The sequence below is a fragment of the Pseudorca crassidens genome, unplaced genomic scaffold (genome assembly GCF_039906515.1).
Source record: "Pseudorca crassidens isolate mPseCra1 unplaced genomic scaffold, mPseCra1.hap1 Scaffold_146, whole genome shotgun sequence".
NCBI classification, from domain to species: domain Eukaryota; kingdom Metazoa; phylum Chordata; class Mammalia; order Artiodactyla; family Delphinidae; genus Pseudorca; species Pseudorca crassidens.
In genome coordinates, this window is record NW_027136073.1 from 161156 (window position 1) to 182189 (window position 21034).

Below are 21034 nucleotides of genomic sequence, written 5' to 3' on the forward strand. Positions count from 1 at the left end.
TTCCTGGTGGGAAATGAGAGTTAAATTTGCCCGTCCAGACACCTCCAGCTAGTCTCTCATTGGTTCTCCCTATTCCTGTTCATCTTCCGCAGAAATTGCAAACTGGGCCAAACAGGAGGTTAAAGGCGCTGACTCTCCAAGTGGGGAGAGTGTTAGTAAAGCGTCTGGAATGTTGCACCCGAGTACCAGGGGAGGAAAACTGAGACATATTTGAACACGTCTCCCTTTCACACAGTTGATCATACTCTGGGTTCTACATGCATGATTTAGCTCAAGGAAGAATACCTTAAATCTGGAGAGTTGAGACCCGTGGAATGGGTACCATGCAATATGACTTCAAAGGGTCTTCATTTGCTCACCGAACCTCTCCAATCCTATCACTGCTGCGTTTATGCCCCTGTACATACGATTGATTCTCTTTTGGAGACATAGCAATCCATAGGTTTTAAGATACTTACTAGTCAGGTACATTCTTAGGCGTTTAATATGGGGTGTTGAGTCCATTTCGTTGAGCAAGGAGTAGCTCTTGTCTATTCCATATTTGGCTTAAGGAACTTTATCTGTGCTCATTTCAATCTCTGGTTTTATGCAGCACCCCGACTCACCTTTCCTCTTAAGCAAGCATAAGTTGGTTTTCTAAATTTGAGACCCTGTTCTGTTTTGGAATTCAGTTCCTGTGTAGCCAAGTTTACATTCCGTGTATTAGTGATATCTTATGATGTTTCTTTTTCTGTGTGACTTATTTCAGTTAGAATCATCGAACCTGAATCCACTTATTATGCTGCTACGGGCCTGATGACATAGATTTCATTGCTGAGTGATACTGCATTGTACGTAAGTACCACAAGTTCTTTATCCATTTTTCACTTTCTGTGATACTGAACTTGTACGGTAAACGAGGTTCTTGTAAACAGAGGCGTCCCAAACTTTGGGGTGGCTGTGTCTTTTTGATTTTAATTTCCCTAAGCTATAGGACCATAAGTGGAAGTGCCCTAGGCTCTGTTGCTTTGTTTTTTAGATGTCTCAGGAAACACCATACACTTCTCCCGAGTGTCTCTTGGCAATTTACATCCCGCCCATCAGCATAACAAGGCTCCCAGTTCTCCATGACCTTTCCTGCCTTTCTGAATTTTACACTTTTTTCAGATGGCCCTTTTGACCGGGGGGAAGTGAGACTTCATTGTAGTGCAGATTTCCTTTGCAAGTTTGCTTGGTTGGCCAACAAGTGCGTATGTGTTTTTTCCTGAATATATTCAAGAAAAAATGCATACGCCCTTTTTGGCCAAGTGCATCATTGTGGACGTTCTGCCTCTTTTCCTATGCATTCAATGCAATTCCAGTCTACCTCCTGAAATCGGTTTCCTGCAATTCTGTCCCGCTTTCAAGTCCTCTTGGCAGCCTTACTTCAGTATATTTTTGGACGATAGCTGTGATTTATAACTCTGCAGGTTTGTGCATTACAGTGCCCCTGAGCTCCTTTCTTCAACTCGCTTTCTTGTGAGCTGGCCGCAACACCGCAGGATGGCTTCAGGCCCTAATCTGGTTCCGGCACGGCATGCTTAGCCTTTGGTTAATTCCTCTTCCTGGTGGGAAATGAGAGTTAAATTTGCCCGTCCAGACACCTCCAGCTAGTCTCTCATTGGTTCTCGCTATTCCTGTTCATCGTCCGCAGAAATTGCAAACTGGGCCAAACAGGAGGTTAAAGGGACTGACTCTCCAAGTCAGGAGAGTGTTAGTAAAGCGTCTGGAATGTTGCACCCGAGTACCAGGGTACGAAAACTGAGACATATTTGAACACGTCTCCCGATCACATGGTTGATCATACTCTAGGTTCCACATGCATGTTTTAGCTGAAGGAAGAATACCTTAAACCTGGGTAGTTGAAACCCGTGGAATGGGTACCATGCAATATGACTTCAAAGGGTCTTCATTTGCTCACCGAACCTCTCCAATCCTATCACTGCTGCGTTTATGCCCCTGTACACACGCTTGATTCTCTTACGGAGACATAGCAATCCATAGGTTTTAAGATACTTACTAGTCAGGTACATTCTTAGGCGTTTAATATGGGGTGTTGAGTCCATTTTGTTGAGCAAGGAGTAGCTCTTGTCTATTCCATATTTGGCTTAAGGAACTTTATCTGTGCTCATTTCAATCTCTGGTTTTATGCAGCCCCCCAACTCACCTTTCCCCTTAAGCAAGCATAAGTTGGTTTTCTAAATTTGAGACCCTGTTCTCTTTTGGAATTCAGTTCCTGTGTAGCCAAGTTTACATTCCGTGTATTAGTGATATCTTATGATGTTTCTTTTTCTGTGTGACTTATTTCAGTTAGAATCATCGTACCTGAATCCACTCAGTATGCTGCTACGGGCCTGGTGACATAGATTTCATTGCTGAGTGATACTGCATTGTATGTAAGTACCACAAGTTCTTTATCCATTTTTCACTTTCTGTGATACTGAACTTGTACGGTAAACGAGGTTCTTGTAAACAGAGGCGTCCCAAACTTTGGGGTGGCTGTGTCTTTTTGATTTTAATTTCCCTAAGCTATAGGACCATAAGTGGAAGTGCCCTAGGCTCTGTTGCTTTGTTTTTTAGATGTTTCAGGAAACACCATACACTTCTTCCGAGTGTCTGTTGGCAATTTACATCCCGCCCATCAGCATAACAAGGCTCCCAGTTCTCCATGGCCTGTCCTGTCTTTCTGGATTTTACACTTTGTTCAGATGGCCCTTTTGACCGGGGGGAAGTGAGACCTCATTGTATTGCAGATTTCCTTTGCAAGCTTGCTTGGTTGGCCAAAAAGGGCGTATGCGTTTTTTCCTGAATATATTCAGGAAAAAACGCATACGCCCTTTTTCTCCAAGTGCATCATTGTGGACGCTCTGCCTCTTTTCCTATGCTTTCAATGCAATTCCAGTCTACCTCCTGAAATCGGTTTCCTGCAATTCTGCCCCGCTTTCAAGTCCTCTTGGCAGCCTTACTTCAGTATATTTTTGGACAATAGCTGTCATTTATAACTCTGCAGGTTTGTGCATTACAGTGCCCCTGAGCTCCTTTCTTCAACTCGCTTTCTTGTGAGCTGGACGCAACACCGCAGCATGGCTTCAGGCCCTAATCTCGTTCCGGCACGGCACGCTGAGCCTTTGGTTAATTCCTCTTCCTGGTGGGAAATGAGAGTTAAATTTGCCCGTTCAGACACGTCCAGCTAGTCTCTCATTGGTTCTCCCTATTCCTGTTCATCTTCCGCAGTAATTGCAAACTGGGCCAAACAGGAGGTTAAAGGCACTGACTCTCCAAGTCGGGAGAGTGTTAGTAAAGCGTCTGGAATGTTGCACCCGAGTACCAGGGTACGAAAACTGAGACATATTTGAACACATCTCCCAATCACATGGTTGATCATACTTTAGGTTCCACATGCATGTTTTAGCTGAAGGAAGAATACCTTAAACCTGGGTAGTTGAAACCCGTGGAATGGGTACCATAAAATATGACTTCAAAGGGTCTTCATTTGCTCACCAAACCTCTCCAATCCTATCACTGCTGCGTTTATGCCCCTGTACACATGCTTGATTCTCTTTCGGAGACATAGCAATCCATAGGTTTTAAGATACTTACTAGTCAGGTACATTCTTAGGCGTTTAATATGCGGTGTTGAGTCCATTTCGTTGAGCAAGGAGTAGCTCTTGTCTATTCCATATTTGGCTTAAGGAACTTTATCTGTGCTCATTTCAATCTCTGGTTTTATGCAGCACCCCAACTCACCTTTCCCCTTAAGCAAGCATAAGTTGGTTTTCTAAATTTGAGACCCTGTTCTGTTCTGTAATTCCGTTCCTGTGTAGCCAAGTTTACATTCCGTGTATTACTGATATCTTATGATGTTTCTTTTTCTGTGTGACTTATTTCAGTTAGAATCATCATACCTGAATCCACTCATTGTGCTGCTAAGGGCCTGATGACATAGATTTCATTGCTGAGTGATATTCTTTTGTAAGTAATACCACAACTTCTTTATCCATTTTTCACTTTCTGCAATGTTGAACTTGTACTGTAAACGAGGTTCTTGTAAACAGAGGCGTCTCAAACTTTGGGGTGGCTGTGTCTTTTTGATTTTAATTTCCCTAAGCTATAGGACCATAAGTGGAAGTGCCCTAGGCTCTGTTGCTGTGTTTGTTAGATGTTTCAGGAAACACCAAACACTTCTCCCGAGTGTCTGTTGGCAATTTACATCCCGCCCATCAGCATAACAAGGCTCCCAGTTCTCCATGGCCTGTCCTGCCTTTCTGGATTTTACACTTTTTTCAGATGGCCCTTTTGACCGGGGGGAAGTGAGACTTCATTGTAGTGCAGATTTCCTTTGCAAGCTTGCTTGGTTGGCCAAAAAGGGCGTATGCGTTTTTTCCTGAATATATTCAGGAAAAAACGCATACGCCCTTTTTGGCCAAGTGCATCATTGTGGACGTTCTGCCTCTTTTCCTATGCTTTCAATGCAATTCCAGTCTACCTCCTGAAATCGGTTTCCTGCAATTCTGCCCCGCTTTCAAGTCCTCTTGGCAGCCTTACTTCCGTGTATTTTTGGACGATAGCTGTCATTTATAACTCTGCAGGTTTGTGAATTACATTGCCCCTGAGCTCCTTTCTTCAACTCGCTTTCTTGTGAGCTGGCCGCAACACCGCAGGATGGCTTCAGGCCCTAATCTGGTTCCGGCACGGCACGCTGAGCCTTTGGTTAATTCCTCTTCCTGGTGGGAAATGAGAGTTAAATTTGCCCGTCCAGACACCTCCAGCTAGTCTGTCATTGGTTCTCGCTATTCTTGTTCATCTTCCGCAGAAATTACAAACTGGGCCAAACAGGAGGTTAAAGGGACTGACTCTCCAAGTCGGGAGAGTGTTAGTAAAGCGTCTGGAATGTTGCACCCGAGTACCAGGGTACGAAAACTGAGACATATTTGAACACGTCTCCCGATCACATGGTTGATCATACTCTGGGTTCCACATGCATGTTTTAGCTGAAGGAAGAATACCTTAAACCTGGGTAGTTGAAACCCGTGGAATGGGTACCATAAAATATGACTTCAAAGGGTCTTCATTTGCTCACCGAACCTCTCCAATCCTATCACTGCTGCGTTTATGCCCCTGTACACATGCTTGATTCTCTTTCGGACACATAGCAATCCATAGGTTTTAAGATACTTACTAGTCAGGTACATTCTTAGGCGTTTAATATGCGGTGTTGAGTCCATTTCGTTGAGCAAGGAGTAGCTCTTGTCTATTCCATATTTGGCTTAAGGAACTTTATCTGTGCTCATTTCAATCTCTGGTTTTATGCAGCACCCCGACTCACCTTTCCTCTTAAGCAAGCATAAGTTGGTTTTCTAAATTTGAGACCCTGTTCTGTTTTGGAATTCAGTTCCTGTGTAGCCAAGTTTACATTCCGTGTATTAGTGATATCTTATGATGTTTCTTTTTCTGTGTGACTTATTTCAGTTAGAATCATCGAACCTGAATCCACTTATTATGCTGCTAAGGGCCTGATGACATAGATTTCATTGCTGAGTGATACTGCATTGTACGTAAGTACCACAAGTTCTTTATCCATTTTTCACTTTCTGTGATACTGAACTTGTACGGTAAACGAGGTTCTTGTAAACAGAGGCGTCCCAAACTTTGGGGTGGCTGTGTCTTTTTGATTTTAATTTCCCTAAGCTATAGGACCATAAGTGGAAGTGCCCTAGGCTCTGTTGCTTTGTTTTTTAGATGTTTCAAGAAACACCATACACTTCTCCCGAGTGTCTCTTGGCAATTTACATCCCGCCCATCAGCATAACAAGGCTCCCAGTTCTCCATGACCTTTCCTGCCTTTCTGGATTTTACACTTTTTTCAGATGGCCCTTTTGACCGGGGGGAAGTGAGACTTCATTGTAGTGCAGATTTCCTTTGCAAGTTTGCTTGGTTGGCCAACAAGTGCGTATGCGTTTTTTCCTGAATATATTCAAGAAAAAATGCATACGCCCTTTTTGGCCAAGTGCATCATTGTGGACGTTCTGCCTCTTTTCCTATGCTTTCAATGCAATTCCAGTCTACCTCCTGAAATCGGTTTCCTGCAATTCTGTCCCGCTTTCAAGTCCTCTTGGCAGCCTAACTTCAGTATATTTTTGGACGATAGCTGTCATTTATAACTCTGCCGGTTTGTGCATTACAGTGCCCCTGAGCTCCTTTCTTCAACTCGCTTTCTTGTGACCTGGCCGCAACACCGCAGGATGGCTTCAGGCCCTAATCTGGTTCCGGCACGGCACGCTGAGCCTTTGGTTAATTCCTCTTCCTGGTGGGAAATGAGAGTTAAATTTGCCCGTCCAGACACCTCCAGCTAGTCTCTCATTGGTTCTCCCTATTCCTGTTCATCTTCCGCAGAAATTGCAAACTGGTCCAAACAAGAGGTTAAAGGCGCTGACTCTCCAAGTGGGGAGAGTGTTAGTAAAGCGTCTGGAATGTTGCACCCGAGTACCAGGGTACGAAAACTGAGACATATTTGAACACGTCTCCCGATCACATGGTTGATCATACTCTAGGTTCCACATGCATGTTTTAGCTGAAGGAAGAATACCTTAAACCTGGGTAGTTGAAACCCGTGGAATGGGTACCATGCAATATGACTTCAAAGGGTCTTCATTTGCTCACCGAACCTCTCCAATCCTATCACTGCTGCGTTTATGCCCCTGTACACATGCTTGATTCGCTTTCGGAGACATAGCAATCCATAGGTTTTAAGATACTTACTACTCAGGTACATTCTTAGGCGTTTAATATGGGGTGTTGAGTCCATTTCGTTGAGCAAGGAGTAGCTCTTGACTATTCCATATTTGGCTTAAGGAACTTTATCTGTGCTCATTTCAATCTCTGGTTTTATGCAGCACCACAACTCACCTTTCCCCTTAAGCAAGCATAAGTTGGTTTTCTAAATTTGAGACCCTGTTCTGTTCTGTAATTCAGTTCCTGTGTAGCCAAGTTTACATTCCGTGTATTACTGATATCTTATGATGTTTCTTTTTCTGTGTGACTTATTTCAGTTAGAATCATCGTACCTGAATCCACTCATTGTGCTGCTAAGGACCTGATGACATAGATTTCATTGCTGAGTGATATTGCTTTGTAAGTAAATACCACAACTTCTTTATCCATTTTTCACTTTCTGTGATACTGAACTTGTACGGTAAACGAGGTTCTTGTAAACAGAGGCGTCCCAAACTTTGGGGTGGCTGTGTCTTTTTGATTTTAATTTCCCTAAGCTATAGGACCATAAGTGGAAGTGCCCTAGGCTCTGTTGCTTTGTTTTTTAGATGTTTCAGGAAACACCATACACTTCTCCCGAGTGTCTGTTGGCAATTTACATCCCGCCCATCAGCATAACAAGGCTCCCAGTTCTCCATGGCCTGTCCTGCCTTTCTGGATTTTACACTTTTTTCAGATGGCCCTTTTGACCGGAAGGAAGTGAGACTTCATTGTAGTGCAGATTTCCTTTGCAAGCTTGCTTGGTTGGCCAAAAAGGGCGTATGCGTTTTTTCCTGAATATATTCAGGAAAAAACGCATACGCCCTTTTTGGCCAAGTGCATCATTGTGGACGTTCTGCCTCTTTTCCTATGCTTTCAATGCAATTCCAGTCTACCTCGTGAAATCGGTTTCCTGCAATTCTGCCCCGCTTTCAAGTCCTCTTGGCAGCCTTACTTCAGTATATTTTTGGACGATCGCTGTCATTTATAACTCTGCAGGTTTGTGAATTACAGTGCCCCTGAGCTACTTTCTTCAACTCGCTTTCTTGTGACCTGGACGCAACACCGCAAGATGGCTTCAGTCCCTAATCTGGTTCCGGCACGGCACGCTGAGCCTTTGGTTATTTCCTCTTCCTGGTGGGAAATGAGAGTTAAATTTGCCCGTCCAGACACCTCCAGCTAGTCTCTCATTGGTTCTCCCTATTCCTGTTCATCTTCCGCAGAAATTGCAAACTGGGCCAAACAGGAGGTTAAAGGCGCTGACTCTCCAAGTGGGGAGAGTGTTAGTAAAGCGTCTGGAATGTTGCACCCGAGTACCAGGGGAGGAAAACTGAGACATATTTGAACACGTCTCCCTTTCACACAGTTGATCATACTCTGGGTTCTACATGCATGATTTAGCTCAAGGAAGAATACCTTAAATCTGGAGAGTTGAGACCCGTGGAATGGGTACCATGCAATATGACTTCAAAGGGTCTTCATTTGCTCACCGAACCTCTCCAATCCTATCACTGCTGCGTTTATGCCCCTGTACATACGATTGATTCTCTTTTGGAGACATAGCAATCCATAGGTTTTAAGATACTTACTAGTCAGGTACATTCTTAGGCGTTTAATATGCGGTGTTGAGTCCATTTCGTTGAGCAAGGAGTAGCTCTTGTCTATTCCATATTTGGCTTAAGGAACTTTATCTGTGCTCATTTCAATCTCTGGTTTTATGCAGCACCCCAACTCACCTTTCCCCTTAAGCAAGCATAAGTTGGTTTTCTAAATTTGAGACCCTGTTCTGTTCTGTAATTCCGTTCCTGTGTAGCCAAGTTTACATTCCGTGTATTACTGATATCTTATGATGTTTCTTTTTCTGTGTGACTTATTTCAGTTAGAATCATCATACCTGAATCCACTCATTGTGCTGCTAAGGGCCTGATGACATAGATTTCATTGCTGAGTGATATTCTTTTGTAAGTAATACCACAACTTCTTTATCCATTTTTCACTTTCTGCAATGTTGAACTTGTACTGTAAACGAGGTTCTTGTAAACAGAGGCGTCTCAAACTTTGGGGTGGCTGTGTCTTTTTGATTTTAATTTCCCTAAGCTATAGGACCATAAGTGGAAGTGCCCTAGGCTCTGTTGCTGTGTTTGTTAGATGTTTCAGGAAACACCAAACACTTCTCCCGAGTGTCTGTTGGCAATTTACATCCCGCCCATCAGCATAACAAGGCTCCCAGTTCTCCATGGCCTGTCCTGCCTTTCTGGATTTTACACTTTTTTCAGATGGCCCTTTTGACCGGGGGGAAGTGAGACTTCATTGTAGTGCAGATTTCCTTTGCAAGCTTGCTTGGTTGGCCAAAAAGGGCGTATGCGTTTTTTCCTGAATATATTCAGGAAAAAACGCATACGCCCTTTTTGGCCAAGTGCATCATTGTGGACGTTCTGCCTCTTTTCCTATGCTTTCAATGCAATTCCAGTCTACCTCCTGAAATCGGTTTCCTGCAATTCTGCCCCGCTTTCAAGTCCTCTTGGCAGCCTTACTTCCGTGTATTTTTGGACGATAGCTGTCATTTATAACTCTGCAGGTTTGTGAATTACATTGCCCCTGAGCTCCTTTCTTCAACTCGCTTTCTTGTGAGCTGGCCGCAACACCGCAGGATGGCTTCAGGCCCTAATCTGGTTCCGGCACGGCACGCTGAGCCTTTGGTTAATTCCTCTTCCTGGTGGGAAATGAGAGTTAAATTTGCCCGTCCAGACACCTCCAGCTAGTCTGTCATTGGTTCTCGCTATTCTTGTTCATCTTCCGCAGAAATTACAAACTGGGCCAAACAGGAGGTTAAAGGGACTGACTCTCCAAGTCGGGAGAGTGTTAGTAAAGCGTCTGGAATGTTGCACCCGAGTACCAGGGTACGAAAACTGAGACATATTTGAACACGTCTCCCGATCACATGGTTGATCATACTCTGGGTTCCACATGCATGTTTTAGCTGAAGGAAGAATACCTTAAACCTGGGTAGTTGAAACCCGTGGAATGGGTACCATAAAATATGACTTCAAAGGGTCTTCATTTGCTCACCGAACCTCTCCAATCCTATCACTGCTGCGTTTATGCCCCTGTACACATGCTTGATTCTCTTTCGGACACATAGCAATCCATAGGTTTTAAGATACTTACTAGTCAGGTACATTCTTAGGCGTTTAATATGCGGTGTTGAGTCCATTTCGTTGAGCAAGGAGTAGCTCTTGTCTATTCCATATTTGGCTTAAGGAACTTTATCTGTGCTCATTTCAATCTCTGGTTTTATGCAGCACCCCGACTCACCTTTCCTCTTAAGCAAGCATAAGTTGGTTTTCTAAATTTGAGACCCTGTTCTGTTTTGGAATTCAGTTCCTGTGTAGCCAAGTTTACATTCCGTGTATTAGTGATATCTTATGATGTTTCTTTTTCTGTGTGACTTATTTCAGTTAGAATCATCGAACCTGAATCCACTTATTATGCTGCTAAGGGCCTGATGACATAGATTTCATTGCTGAGTGATACTGCATTGTACGTAAGTACCACAAGTTCTTTATCCATTTTTCACTTTCTGTGATACTGAACTTGTACGGTAAACGAGGTTCTTGTAAACAGAGGCGTCCCAAACTTTGGGGTGGCTGTGTCTTTTTGATTTTAATTTCCCTAAGCTATAGGACCATAAGTGGAAGTGCCCTAGGCTCTGTTGCTTTGTTTTTTAGATGTTTCAAGAAACACCATACACTTCTCCCGAGTGTCTCTTGGCAATTTACATCCCGCCCATCAGCATAACAAGGCTCCCAGTTCTCCATGACCTTTCCTGCCTTTCTGGATTTTACACTTTTTTCAGATGGCCCTTTTGACCGGGGGGAAGTGAGACTTCATTGTAGTGCAGATTTCCTTTGCAAGTTTGCTTGGTTGGCCAACAAGTGCGTATGCGTTTTTTCCTGAATATATTCAAGAAAAAATGCATACGCCCTTTTTGGCCAAGTGCATCATTGTGGACGTTCTGCCTCTTTTCCTATGCTTTCAATGCAATTCCAGTCTACCTCCTGAAATCGGTTTCCTGCAATTCTGTCCCGCTTTCAAGTCCTCTTGGCAGCCTAACTTCAGTATATTTTTGGACGATAGCTGTCATTTATAACTCTGCCGGTTTGTGCATTACAGTGCCCCTGAGCTCCTTTCTTCAACTCGCTTTCTTGTGACCTGGCCGCAACACCGCAGGATGGCTTCAGGCCCTAATCTGGTTCCGGCACGGCACGCTGAGCCTTTGGTTAATTCCTCTTCCTGGTGGGAAATGAGAGTTAAATTTGCCCGTCCAGACACCTCCAGCTAGTCTCTCATTGGTTCTCCCTATTCCTGTTCATCTTCCGCAGAAATTGCAAACTGGTCCAAACAAGAGGTTAAAGGCGCTGACTCTCCAAGTGGGGAGAGTGTTAGTAAAGCGTCTGGAATGTTGCACCCGAGTACCAGGGTACGAAAACTGAGACATATTTGAACACGTCTCCCGATCACATGGTTGATCATACTCTAGGTTCCACATGCATGTTTTAGCTGAAGGAAGAATACCTTAAACCTGGGTAGTTGAAACCCGTGGAATGGGTACCATGCAATATGACTTCAAAGGGTCTTCATTTGCTCACCGAACCTCTCCAATCCTATCACTGCTGCGTTTATGCCCCTGTACACATGCTTGATTCGCTTTCGGAGACATAGCAATCCATAGGTTTTAAGATACTTACTACTCAGGTACATTCTTAGGCGTTTAATATGGGGTGTTGAGTCCATTTCGTTGAGCAAGGAGTAGCTCTTGACTATTCCATATTTGGCTTAAGGAACTTTATCTGTGCTCATTTCAATCTCTGGTTTTATGCAGCACCACAACTCACCTTTCCCCTTAAGCAAGCATAAGTTGGTTTTCTAAATTTGAGACCCTGTTCTGTTCTGTAATTCAGTTCCTGTGTAGCCAAGTTTACATTCCGTGTATTACTGATATCTTATGATGTTTCTTTTTCTGTGTGACTTATTTCAGTTAGAATCATCGTACCTGAATCCACTCATTGTGCTGCTAAGGACCTGATGACATAGATTTCATTGCTGAGTGATATTGCTTTGTAAGTAAATACCACAACTTCTTTATCCATTTTTCACTTTCTGTGATACTGAACTTGTACGGTAAACGAGGTTCTTGTAAACAGAGGCGTCCCAAACTTTGGGGTGGCTGTGTCTTTTTGATTTTAATTTCCCTAAGCTATAGGACCATAAGTGGAAGTGCCCTAGGCTCTGTTGCTTTGTTTTTTAGATGTTTCAGGAAACACCATACACTTCTCCCGAGTGTCTGTTGGCAATTTACATCCCGCCCATCAGCATAACAAGGCTCCCAGTTCTCCATGGCCTGTCCTGCCTTTCTGGATTTTACACTTTTTTCAGATGGCCCTTTTGACCGGAAGGAAGTGAGACTTCATTGTAGTGCAGATTTCCTTTGCAAGCTTGCTTGGTTGGCCAAAAAGGGCGTATGCGTTTTTTCCTGAATATATTCAGGAAAAAACGCATACGCCCTTTTTGGCCAAGTGCATCATTGTGGACGTTCTGCCTCTTTTCCTATGCTTTCAATGCAATTCCAGTCTACCTCGTGAAATCGGTTTCCTGCAATTCTGCCCCGCTTTCAAGTCCTCTTGGCAGCCTTACTTCAGTATATTTTTGGACGATCGCTGTCATTTATAACTCTGCAGGTTTGTGAATTACAGTGCCCCTGAGCTACTTTCTTCAACTCGCTTTCTTGTGACCTGGACGCAACACCGCAAGATGGCTTCAGTCCCTAATCTGGTTCCGGCACGGCACGCTGAGCCTTTGGTTATTTCCTCTTCCTGGTGGGAAATGAGAGTTAAATTTGCCCGTCCAGACACCTCCAGCTAGTCTCTCATTGGTTCTCCCTATTCCTGTTCATCTTCCGCAGAAATTGCAAACTGGGCCAAACAGGAGGTTAAAGGCGCTGACTCTCCAAGTGGGGAGAGTGTTAGTAAAGCGTCTGGAATGTTGCACCCGAGTACCAGGGGAGGAAAACTGAGACATATTTGAACACGTCTCCCTTTCACACAGTTGATCATACTCTGGGTTCTACATGCATGATTTAGCTCAAGGAAGAATACCTTAAATCTGGAGAGTTGAGACCCGTGGAATGGGTACCATGCAATATGACTTCAAAGGGTCTTCATTTGCTCACCGAACCTCTCCAATCCTATCACTGCTGCGTTTATGCCCCTGTACATACGATTGATTCTCTTTTGGAGACATAGCAATCCATAGGTTTTAAGATACTTACTAGTCAGGTACATTCTTAGGCGTTTAATATGGGGTGTTGAGTCCATTTCGTTGAGCAAGGAGTAGCTCTTGTCTATTCCATATTTGGCTTAAGGAACTTTATCTGTGCTCATTTCAATCTCTGGTTTTATGCAGCACCCCGACTCACCTTTCCTCTTAAGCAAGCATAAGTTGGTTTTCTAAATTTGAGACCCTGTTCTGTTTTGGAATTCAGTTCCTGTGTAGCCAAGTTTACATTCCGTGTATTAGTGATATCTTATGATGTTTCTTTTTCTGTGTGACTTATTTCAGTTAGAATCATCGAACCTGAATCCACTTATTATGCTGCTACGGGCCTGATGACATAGATTTCATTGCTGAGTGATACTGCATTGTACGTAAGTACCACAAGTTCTTTATCCATTTTTCACTTTCTGTGATACTGAACTTGTACGGTAAACGAGGTTCTTGTAAACAGAGGCGTCCCAAACTTTGGGGTGGCTGTGTCTTTTTGATTTTAATTTCCCTAAGCTATAGGACCATAAGTGGAAGTGCCCTAGGCTCTGTTGCTTTGTTTTTTAGATGTTTCAGGAAACACCATACACTTCTCCCGAGTGTCTCTTGGCAATTTACATCCCGCCCATCAGCATAACAAGGCTCCCAGTTCTCCATGACCTTTCCTGCCTTTCTGGATTTTACACTTTTTTCAGATGGCCCTTTTGACCGGGGGGAAGTGAGACTTCATTGTAGTGCAGATTTCCTTTGCAAGTTTGGTTGGTTGGCCAACAAGTGCGTATGCGTTTTTTCCTGAATATATTCAAGACAAAATGCATACGCCCTTTTTGGCCAAGTGCATCATTGTGGACGTTCTGCCTCTTTTCCTATGCTTTCAATGCAATTCCAGTCTACCTCCTGAAATCGGTTTCCTGCAATTCTGTCCCGCTTTCAAGTCCTCTTGGCAGCCTAACTTCAGTATATTTTTGGACGATAGCTGTCATTTATAACTCTGCCGGTTTGTGCATTACAGTGCCCCTGAGCTACTTTCTTCAAATCGCTTTCTTGTGACCTGGCCGCAACACCGCAGGATGGCTTCAGGCCCTAATCTGGTTCCGGCACGGCACGCTGAGCCTTTGGTTAATTCCTCTTCCTGGTGGGAAATGAGAGTTAAATTTGCCCGTCCAGACACCTCCAGCTAGTCTCTCATTGGTTCTCCCTATTCCTGTTCATCTTCCGCAGAAATTGCAAACTGGTCCAAACAAGAGGTTAAAGGCGCTGACTCTCCAAGTGGGGAGAGTGTTAGTAAAGCGTCTGGAATGTTGCACCCGAGTACCAGGGTACGAAAACTGAGACATATTTGAACACGTCTCCCGATCACATGGTTGATCATACTCTAGGTTCCACATGCATGTTTTAGCTGAAGGAAGAATACCTTAAACCTGGGTAGTTGAAACCCGTGGAATGGGTACCATGCAATATGACTTCAAAGGGTCTTCATTTGCTCACCGAACCTCTCCAATCCTATCACTGCTGCGTTTATGCCCCTGTACACATGCTTGATTCGCTTTCGGAGACATAGCAATCCATAGGTTTTAAGATACTTACTACTCAGGTACATTCTTAGGCGTTTAATATGGGGTGTTGAGTCCATTTCGTTGAGCAAGGAGTAGCTCTTGACTATTCCATATTTGGCTTAAGGAACTTTATCTGTGCTCATTTCAATCTCTGGTTTTATGCAGCACCCCAACTCACCTTTCCCCTTAAGCAAGCATAAGTTGGTTTTCTAAATTTGAGACCCTGTTCTGTTCTGTAATTCAGTTCCTGTGTAGCCAAGTTTACATTCCGTGTATTACTGATATCTTATGATGTTTCTTTTTCTGTGTGACTTATTTCAGTTAGAATCATCGTACCTGAATCCACTCATTGTGCTGCTAAGGACCTGATGACATAGATTTCATTGCTGAGTGATATTGCTTTGTAAGTAAATACCACAACTTCTTTATCCATTTTTCACTTTCTGTGATACTGAACTTGTACGGTAAACGAGGTTCTTGTAAACAGAGGCGTCCCAAACTTTGGGGTGGCTGTGTCTTTTTGATTTTAATTTCCCTAAGCTATAGGACCATAAGTGGAAGTGCCCTAGGCTCTGTTGCTTTGTTTTTTAGATGTTTCAGGAAACACCATACACTTCTCCCGAGTGTCTGTTGGCAATTTACATCCCGCCCATCAGCATAACAAGGCTCCCAGTTCTCCATGGCCTGTCCTGCCTTTCTGGATTTTACACTTTTTTCAGATGGCCCTTTTGACCGGAAGGAAGTGAGACTTCATTGTAGTGCAGATTTCCTTTGCAAGCTTGCTTGGTTGGCCAAAAAGGGCGTATGCGTTTTTTCCTGAATATATTCAGGAAAAAACGCATACGCCCTTTTTGGCCAAGTGCATCATTGTGGACGTTCTGCCTCTTTTCCTATGCTTTCAATGCAATTCCAGTCTACCTCGTGAAATCGGTTTCCTGCAATTCTGCCCCGCTTTCAAGTCCTCTTGGCAGCCTTACTTCAGTATATTTTTGGACGATCGCTGTCATTTATAACTCTGCAGGTTTGTGAATTACAGTGCCCCTGAGCTACTTTCTTCAACTCGCTTTCTTGTGACCTGGACGCAACACCGCAAGATGGCTTCAGTCCCTAATCTGGTTCCGGCACGGCACGCTGAGCCTTTGGTTATTTCCTCTTCCTGGTGGGAAATGAGAGTTAAATTTGCCCGTCCAGACACCTCCAGCTAGTCTCTCATTGGTTCTCCCTATTCCTGTTCATCTTCCGCAGAAATTGCAAACTGGGCCAAACAGGAGGTTAAAGGCGCTGACTCTCCAAGTGGGGAGAGTGTTAGTAAAGCGTCTGGAATGTTGCACCCGAGTACCAGGGGAGGAAAACTGAGACATATTTGAACACGTCTCCCTTTCACACAGTTGATCATACTCTGGGTTCTACATGCATGATTTAGCTCAAGGAAGAATACCTTAAATCTGGAGAGTTGAGACCCGTGGAATGGGTACCATGCAATATGACTTCAAAGGGTCTTCATTTGCTCACCGAACCTCTCCAATCCTATCACTGCTGCGTTTATGCCCCTGTACATACGATTGATTCTCTTTTGGAGACATAGCAATCCATAGGTTTTAAGATACTTACAAGTCAGGTACATTCTTAGGCGTTTAATATGGGGTGTTGAGTCCATTTCGTTGAGCAAGGAGTAGCTCTTGTCTATTCCATATTTGGCTTAAGGAACTTTATCTATGCTCATTTCAATCTCTGGTTTTATGCAGCACCCCGACTCACCTTTCCTCTTAAGCAAGCATAAGTTGGTTTTCTAAATTTGAGACCCTGTTCTGTTTTGGAATTCAGTTCCTGTGTAGCCAAGTTTACATTCCGTGTATTAGTGATATCTTATGATGTTTCTTTTTCTGTGTGACTTATTTCAGTTAGAATCATCGTACCTGAATCCACTCATTATGCTGCTATGGGCCTGATGACATAGATTTCATTGCTGAGTGATACTCCATTGTACGTAAGTACCACAAGTTCTTTATCCATTTTTCACTTTCTGTGATATTGAACTTGTACGGTAAACGAGGTTCTTGTAAACAGAGGCGTCCCAAACTTTGGGGTGGCTGTGTCTTTTTGATTTTAATTTCCCTAAGCTATAGGACCATAAGTGGAAGTGCCCTAGGCTCTGTTGCTTTGTTTTTTAGATGTTTCAGGAAACACCATACACTTCTCCCAAGTGTCTGTTGGCAATTTACATCCCGCCCATCAGCATAACAAGGCTCCCAGTTTTCCATGGCCTGTCCTGCCTTTCTGGATTTTACACTTTTTTCAGATGGCCCTTTTGACCGGGGGGAAGTGAGACTATATTGTAGTGCAGATTTCCTTTCCAAGTTTGCTTGGTTGGCCAAAAAGTGCGTATGCGTTTTTTCCTGAATATATTCAGTAAAAAACGCATACGCCCTTTTTGGCCAAGTGCATCATTGTGGACGTTCTGCCTCTTTTCCTATGCTTTCAATGCAATTCCAGTCTACCTCCTGAAATCGGTTTCCTGCAATTCTGCCCCGCTTTCAAGTCCTCTTGGCAGCCTTACTTCAGTATATTTTTGGACGATAGCTGTCATTTATAACTCTGCAGGTTTGTGAATTACAGTGCCCCTGAGCTCCTTTCTTCAACTCGCTTTCTTGTGAGCTGGCCGCAACACCGCAGGATGGCTTCAGGCCCTAATCTGGTTCCGGCACGGCACGCTGAGCCTTTGGTTAATTCCTCTTCCTGGTGGGAAATGAGAGTTAAATTTACCCGTCCAGACACCTCCAGCTAGTCTCTCATTGGTTCTCGCTATTCCTGTTCATCTTCCGCAGAAATTGCAAACTGGGCCAAACAGGAGGTTAAAGGGACTGACTCTCCAAGTCGGGAGAGTGTTAGTAAAGCGTCTGGAATGTTGCACCCGAGTACCAGGGTACGAAAACTGAGACATATTTGAACACGTCTCCCAATCACATGGTTGATCATACTCTAGGTTCCACATGCATGTTTTAGCTGAAGGAAGAATACCTTAAACCTGGGTAGTTGAAACCCGTGGAATGGGTACCATGCAATATGACTTCAAAGGGTCTTCATTTGCTCACCGAACCTCTCCAATCCTATCACTGCTGCGTTTATGCCCCTGTACACATGCTTGATTCTCTTTCGGAGACATAGCAATCCATAGGTTTTAAGATACTTACTAGTCAGGTACATTCTTAGGCGTTTAATATGCGGTGTTGAGTCCATTTCGTTGAGCAAGGAGTAGCTCTTGTCTATTCCATATTTGGCTTAAGGAACTTTATCTGTGCTCATTTCAATCTCTGGTTTTATGCAGCACCCCAACTCACCTTTCCCCTTAAGCAAGCATAAGTTGGTTTTCTAAATTTGAGACCCTGTTCTGTTCTGTAATTCAGTTCCTGTGTAGCCAAGTTTACATTCCGTGTATTACTGATATCTTATGATGTTTCTTTTTCTGTGTGACTTATTTCAGTTAGAATCATCGTACCTGAATCCACTCATTATGCTGCTACGGGCCTGATGACATAGATTTCATTGCTGAGTGATACTGCATTGTACATAAGTACCACAACTTCTTTATCCATTTTTCACTTTCTGTGATACTGAACTTGTACGGTAAACGAGGTTCTTGTAAACAGAGGCGTCCCAAATTTTGGGGTGGCTGTGTCTTTTTGATTTTAATTTCCCTAAGCTATAGGACCATAAGTGGAAGTGCCCTAGGCTCTGTTGCTTTGTTTTTTAGATGTTTCAGGAAACACCATACACTTCTCCTAAGTTTCTGTTGGCAATTTACATCCCGCCCATCAGCATAACAAGGCTCCCAGTTGTCCATGGCCTGTCCTGCCTTTCTTGATTTTACACTTTTTTCAGATGACCCTTTTGACTGGGGGGAAGTGAGACTTCATTGTAGTGCAGATTTCCTTTGCAAGCTTGCTTGGTTGGCCAAAAAGGGCGTATACGTTTTTTCCTGAATATATTCAGGAAAAAACGCATACGCCCTTTTCGGCCAAGTGCATCATTGTGGACGTTCTGCCTCTTTTCCTATGCTTTCAATGCAATTCCAGTTTACCTCCTGAAATCGGTTTCCTGCAATTCTGCCCCGCTTTCAAGTCCTCTTGGCAGCCTTACTTCAGTATATTTTTGGACAATAGCTGTCATTTATAACTCTGCAGGTTTGTGAATTACAGTGCCCCTGAGCTCCTTTCTTCAACTCGCTTTCTTGTGAGCTGGCCGCAACACCGCAGGATGGCTTCAGGCCCTAATCTGGTTCCGGCACGGCACGTTGAGCCTTTGGTTATTTCCTCTTCCTGGTGGGAAATGAGAGTTAAATTTGCCCGTCCAGACACCTCCCGCTAGTCTCTCATTGGTTCTCCCTATTCCTGTTCATCTTCCGCAGAAATTGCAAACTGGGCCAAACAGGAGGTTAAAGGCGCTGACTCTCCTGGTGGGGAGAGTGTTAGTAAAGCGTCTGGAATGTTGCACCCGAGTACCAGGGTACGAAAACTGAGACATATTTGAACACGTCTCCCGTTCACATGGTTGATCATACTCTGGGTTCCACATGCATGCTTTAGCTGAAGGACGAATACCTTAAACCTGGAGAGTTGAGACCCGTGGAATGGGTACCATGCAATATGACTTCAAAGGGTCTTCATTTGCTCACCGAACCTCTCCAATCCTATCACTGCTTCGTTTATGCCCCTGTACACACGCTTGATTCTCTTTTGGAGACATAGCAATCCATAGGTTTTAAGATACTTACTAGTTAGGTACATTATTAGGGGTTTAATATGGGGTGTTGATTCCATTTCGTTGAGCAAGGAGTAGCTCTTGTCTATTCCATATTTGGCTTAAGGAACTTTATCTGTGCTCATTTCAATCTCTGGTTTTATGCAGCACCCCAACTCACCTTTCCCCTTAAGCAAGCATAAGTTGGTTTTCTAAATTTGAGACCCTGTTTTGTTTTGGAATTCAGTTACTGTGTAGCCAAGTTTACATTCCGTGTATTAGTGATATCTTATGATGTTTCTTTTTCTGTGTGACTTATTTCAGTTAGAATCATCGTACCTGAATCCACTCATTATGCTGCTACGGGCCTGATGACATAGACTTCATTGCTGAGTGATACTGCATTGTACATAAGTACCACAAGTTCTTTATCCATTTTTCACTTTCTGTGATACTGAACTTGTATGGTAAACGAGGTTCTTGTAAACAGAGGCGTCCCAAACTTTGGGGTGGCTGTGTCTTTCTGATTTTAATTTCCCTAAGCTATAGGACCATAAGTGGAAGTGCCCTAGGCTCTGTTGCTTTGTTTTTTAGATGTTTCAGGAAACACCATACACTTCTCCCGAGTGTCTGTTGGCAATGTACATCCCGCCCATCAGCATAACAAGGCTCCCAGTTCTCCATGGCCTGTCCTGCCTTTCTGGATTTTACACTTTTTTCAGATGGCCCTTTTGACCGGGGGGAAGTGAGACTTCATTGTAGTGCAGATTTCCTTTGCAAGTTTGCTTGGTTGGCCAAAAAGGGCGTATGCGTTTTTTCCTGAATATATTCAGGAAAAAACGCATACGCCCTTTTTGGCCAAGTGCATCATTGTGGACGTTCTGCCTCTTTTCCTATGCTTTCAATGCAATTCCAGTCTACCTCCTGAAATCGGTTTCCTGCAATTCTGCCCCGCTTTCAAGTCCTCTTGGCAGCCTTACTTCAGTATATTTTTGGACGATAGCTGTCATTTATAACTCTGCAGGTTTGTGAATTACAGTGCCCCTGAGCTCCTTTCTTCAACTCGCTTTCTTGTGACCTGGCCGCAACACTGCAGCATGGCTTCAGGCCCTAATCTGGTTCCGGCACGGCACGCTGAGCCTTTGGTTAATTCCTCTTCCTGGTGGGAAATGAGAGTTAAATTTACCCGGCCAGACACCTCCAGCTAGTCTCTCATTGGTTCTCGCTATTCCTGTTCATCTTCCGCAGAAATTGCAAACTGGGCCAAACAGGAGGTTAAAGGGACTGACTCTCCAAGTCGGGAGAGTGTTAATAAAGCGTCTGGAATGTTGCACCCGAGTACCAGGGTACGAAAACTGAGACATATTTGAACACGTCTCCCGATCACATGGTTGATCATACTCTAGGTTCCACATGCATGTTTTAGCTGAAGGAAGAATACATTAAACCTGGGTAGTTGAAACCCGTGGAATGGGTACCATGCAATATGACTTCAAAGGGTGTTCATTTGCTCACCGAACCTCTCCAATCCTATCACTGCTGCGTTTATGCCCCTGTACACATGCTTGATTCTCTTTCGGAGACATAGCAATCCATAGGTTTTAAGATACTTACTAGTCAGGTACATTCTTAGGCGTTTAATATGCGGTGTT

The 21034-nt window shown here is 43.8% G+C and overlaps 1 long non-coding RNA gene across 1 annotated transcript in view; it reads left to right on the plus strand.

Annotated features, from left to right (window-relative positions):
• Positions 1-2342: 2342 nt before the first annotated feature.
• Positions 2343-21034, plus strand: part of LOC137218069 (uncharacterized) — a 177066-nt gene continuing 158374 nt past the window's right edge. Inside the window, exon 1 of the long non-coding RNA XR_010940432.1 lies at positions 2343-2410. This is a non-coding gene — a long non-coding RNA (uncharacterized lncRNA). The remainder of the gene's footprint in view (positions 2411-21034) is intronic.